The sequence below is a fragment of the Stegodyphus dumicola genome, chromosome 1, assembly GCF_044657685.1.
Source record: "Stegodyphus dumicola isolate Sdum_Otavi_A_Nest chromosome 1, ASM4465768v1".
Lineage (NCBI taxonomy): Eukaryota > Metazoa > Arthropoda > Arachnida > Araneae > Eresidae > Stegodyphus > Stegodyphus dumicola.
The window spans coordinates 167,419,987-167,425,280 of NC_140768.1; positions in this window are offsets into that span (position 1 = coordinate 167,419,987).

The window sequence follows — 5,294 nt, forward strand, 5'->3', positions numbered from 1 at the left end:
TAACATTCACTTTTACCATATCACGGTATTTCTTAACATTTAAAATAACAGTTCACATTGTATATAAGAACATATCAACATGCCGTTAATTTTACACATTTGAAAACATACATTAGTAGTATATTGTTAACTTCTATTCTTTTCAAAGCAAGTGCCAATTCTTTCTACATTGAAATACTACATTTCAAAAAAGTCTTTCAGAATAAACTTCTTTCCTGCTAGAATGTTTTAAATAAAGTTTATACAGTAACTTTTTACAATATTTAAGTCTTTACACAACGCTATTATACATCAACTTTAGTTTTACGCGCGAGTAATTGAAAAACATAATACCAAAATCGGTAACAACTCATTTCTCGCCCTTTTGGCGATAAAGGTAGACCTCGCAGGAGGTAAAACTTCTTGAAATCTGCCACTTGCAGTAAGAATGAAAGATTAACTTAATGTTTGCAAAGTAACATAAAATTTTACTTATCTTTGTGATATTCGGACATCCTTTTCTGGGCCCAGTCCTTAAAGGTATTGCAGACAGTTGTTTGATTTATCCTCCTTCTTGTACGGGCTCGCCCTTCAGTGCCTTCCTCTGGAAGCTTCCTTTTTTCACCAGTTCGGTCACCCTTGAATACCTTCTTTTTCTCCTCTGCTTGTGGTCTTGGCCGTTTGATGGCAGCTGGTCTTGGCGGAACCGGGAAACTTCTGTCGTGTTCCTGCTTGGACCTCGTTGCTGGCCGTTCAAATTTTCCTTGTAACCTTCTTCGGGAACATGCAAGGACCTGACTCGGAACAGAGAGCTTATTAAAGCTATGTTCAAAACTGTGGGAAGTAAACAGGATACACAAGAAGGGTATACAAAACCCTTTATTTTTCTCTATTTACAATGACTTCCGTACTTCGGAATACACCGACCCGCTACTTGGGGTCAAAACGTAAAAGTATAAAAATAAAACTAAACTCTAATTTAACTTTAGAATAATAAACGTGGAAGATTGGCCTTATATTAACAGGAAGCGTATGTAGTACAGAGAACTGTGAACACTACAATACGTTTAAAAATTATCAAGAGGATTAAAACCTCTGGCCTGGAAGGCAAACAGCAACTGCGTAACTTCTGAGGTAAGCGGCCTGCTTCGACTCACTGCTTCCTCTCTCTCGCTTGGCAAAAAAGCCACAACTTAAATACTTGGCGTTCGCCAGACAAACTTTGCATAAATACCTTCACGCTTATAATTCTGGCCGGAAGTAGAAAATAAGAAGTGATAGTAAAGATTTAAAATAAAATAAACGTTAGTAAAACTTAAGATCCTTACAAGATATTAGGCGACTAATGCTGGGATTTTTATACAAGGTAGAAAAATGAAATTTTGGCTGAGCTGTAATAATACAGTTAAATATCGTAAGTGATAGAGATACTCTTGGCCAGTGATGGCGACCTATGGCACGCGTGCCACATTCGGCATGCAGAGCCTCATCAGCCAGCACGCGACTAAAATATTACTTCCTTAATCAATAATCACAATAAAATGATACTATGCCATTTAAATAAGTATTTTAGTTTGTTCTTGAACGTTTCACTTACTTATCACATAATGCTACTAGCAAAGGCCTAAGATATGAAATTTTCATATATCTCCATAGAAATGATATACATATTAATTTACCCAATTTATGACGTTTCAATTGTTTGGGCCAATCATATTACTTGTTACATGGCAAAGAATACGCTAAAGTTGAAGCAGCTAATGCTTGTTAAACGAATTCAAATTTATTGCAAACTGCCGGTGAGTTTTAATACTTCCATTTGTTAAATAGATTTTCCATACTCCAGGTCTTGAACCCTCACAAATGACTCCAGCAAAAAAGGTAAAATTAAGCATTGATAGGGGACGATCATTTTAAGAGACGACGGAATCATTTGGAGTTATTGAACACAATAGGAAAGCATTCTGTGAGGGGAAAGTGTTTTGTGTCGCACATCTAGTGTCAGACAGGACTTTAACACCAACCACAAGATTGTTCCGAATTTGATAAAGCTGAGCGGAAGGCGTTTATTGGACGGAAATTGAGGAATTATATTTATCAGAAAGTTGTTTATTGCAATTATCTTTCTAAAACAAACCAGCTTTCAAATTTTACTGTGAACGGCAAACCGCTCTCCGATGGGGTTTCTCATCTTGAAGGCGAGGCCAATGCTTCTTGTATGTCGTCCGGTGGATGTGGAATCTTCGGAAGATTTTGCTTTTCTGGATTAGTATCATTTATCGTCATTTCAGGGAAGTTGACATTACTAAGTTCAGAAGCTTTTGGCTGGGGACTTTGAGTTTTCTTTTCGAAACGTCGTCGATATTCGCTACAGCCACGCTAGCTACTTACATGTTCTGAATTGAAAAAATGCACTTGAGATTTTTGTCCTTTTTTAGCTGACATTGATTACTGCGATAGTTTTTGTCGCATTTGCAGCACCTTTCAGGGCGGTTCCGAACAAAGGCGAAACGAGCCCCCCCCCACACACACGCACAATCTGGAGCTTCATCAGAGGCATACTGCAAAAGTTTTTACTATTCCATATGGAAATATATTTTTTCCAAAAATATTCATCTAGGTTTGCCATAACACTTCGCTAGAGTTTGTTATGATCCGAGATATAACGTTCCCAGAATAGTTCTCCCTATATCCACTGATACTTTATAATCAAAGATACTAGAATTATTACGTATCTCGAACCATTTTTAAGAGTATTTCGTTTTTCATCAACGGAGAATCAACATTTGAGTTACTGTTGATGCTTTCTTCGTCAGTTCTTTGATAACGGGATCGATCCATCGAAATCATTTGTTTAAATATATGAGAGAGCTGGTGAAATGTGTCAAAGGAATCTATTTTATATACATATGTAATGATTAAAAAAAATGCGTAGATGAAAACAGTGGAACCTTCGCAGTAGTGTGGCAGAATGGAATGCATGATGACGCAATTTAGTACTACGTATCTTGAAAAATCACAATCTTTATTTTTTTACGTATATCAAATCATCCTTTTTTTCAGACAAGATGTTTCCTAATTATATCTGAATACAGAAGTTGCATTTTCAAGTACGACGTCATCTTAAGCAAGTAAGCAGCAGCATACATGAAAAACGTCTTGCCGGCAGGAGAGCTATGCGGGAAAAGGGGGAGAGTATCATAGAACTTCAGAGCAAGAAGGGTGGGAGTCGGAAAAGATTCACTTCAGAGTTTTGGTTTACAATTAATTTGATTGGACGAGAGGTATCTGCATTAAAACGTTACGTAAGATAGAAAAATCATGAACCTGTGAGAAGAGATGAATTTAGGGACAGATTACCAAATTTAGTATGTCAATTTCGAGGTCGCCAATTATTTTTTTTTAAAACAGCTATCATATTTTGTTATGTCTTCCATATATATATATATATATATTAACAAACATGTATATATGTAAAAAAGCAAATTTAAAGTTAAAATAATGTGCAAACATATAAAAAAAATTAATTTTCGAACTAATTTACAATATTATTTAAATTCAGATAGCATAAGTAAATCAAGTGCAAAACCAAAACATGAAAATAAATTCACCAATTTAGCAAATTAAAATTAATCTAAAATTTTTTTAAAAAATGCATAAGTGAATGACTGTTGAGCAGGCAGGAGACAGACTTATCAAGGGAAAGTTGCCTCTTAACCTAACTCTTCAATCATTCAATTCGTGTTTCGTCATTCATGCAAGCAAGGGTAAAAGTCAAAACCAAAAGTAGTGAAGAATGTCCAAAAAGAAATACCAACTAAGTGGTACCTTGAGTATTTAGCAATTAAAATTAAAGGTCTAAAGGAAAATACCAATAATGAAGTATTTTGAGAAATAAGCAATGTAAAGTTTAGTACTAAATTAAACTTTTTTTAAAAAATTAAATTTTCTAAAAAAATTAATTTAGAAACCAATGCATTTAAGAAAGCCTTGTTTACAGAAACCTCCCCGACACGAATATGCATATTAATCAAAAAGAAACTAAAAAGTAACTAGACAAATTATATAAACCAATAAGTAACTAAAAAGAACTAATTCATAATTTATAAAAAAATATGTACTTAAAAATAATTACATATCTAGAAAATACTTAAATACTACATAAAAAATACTTAAAAGCAAGTAAATAGTAAGTTTTAATACTAACTTACCTACCATATAAGCGTTGGGGTCTGCAAAAGTATTTCCTAAGTGATGTAAGTGTGTTCTGCAAGAGGTCGCTAATGTAAGTAAAGTTGAGTGCCAAGCTGCTATCTTTAATATTTAAATATTTAAATAATATAAATCTAGAAAAAATCAAAGAAAATCTTAAAAGTATGTAATTCAAGTTTTAATTTTAACTGATCAACTATTTATGGTAGGAAGTTTAGTAGCTGAGCCAATCAAGTGGTTATTCTGAATTAAAAAATGTAAACTTGTTTGCAATGCTAAATGTGTGTACTGTTGCAAAATTGTGTAAATAATGCAAATAATAACGTTAAGTGAAAAAATTATTTTGTGAAAATTGCAAATTAAAAAGTAATAATTATGAAGTAATTAAGTAAAACTGAAATGTTTTAAAATTTTAAAAAGTTTTTAAAGTAAAATTTAAAATTTAAATTTAAATTTTAAAAAAGTCCTAAAATGTCTTAAAAAATTCCCCAAATTTTTTTTAAGTAAAATTTAAATTTTGAAAAGATGTCCTTAAAATTTTTTTTATAATTTTCAGAAATTTCCCAGAAATTTGCCAAAAATTCCTTAAAAAATGTTTATTAAAAGCTAAATTTAAAGAAAGAAAATATTGAAGGTTTTAATAATCTTGATTCCAACTGGTACATCAAAACTTTACTAAATACTGGCTAAAGTATGGAAAATTAGAAGAAGATTAAAATCTTCACTCAATTAAGGCTATAATTGAGACTTTTGAAAAGAGTTGGCCCTTTATTAGTAAAAGGAAAGAATCCAGTATTGATTAAATATACATATTTACAAATTTATTTCTAATAAAAATTTCCAAGATAATTCCTTTACTCTTCTATATCCTCCATTACCCTCCAGCTAAGGTTTAAGGTAATGTTATCATACCATAAAGAGCCAAAAAATTATAAAGTTAATGCCTGTCTTTTTAATATACAAATTAATAAATTTTGGTGGTACTTGGTTATCAACTTGACCATTGATTAGCTTTATTATTTCTTCCTTTAAATCTTCTATTTCAGTACATATATTTTTTATTCTAAAAATTTGTCTATGAAACGTCTTTTCTATTACTTTTC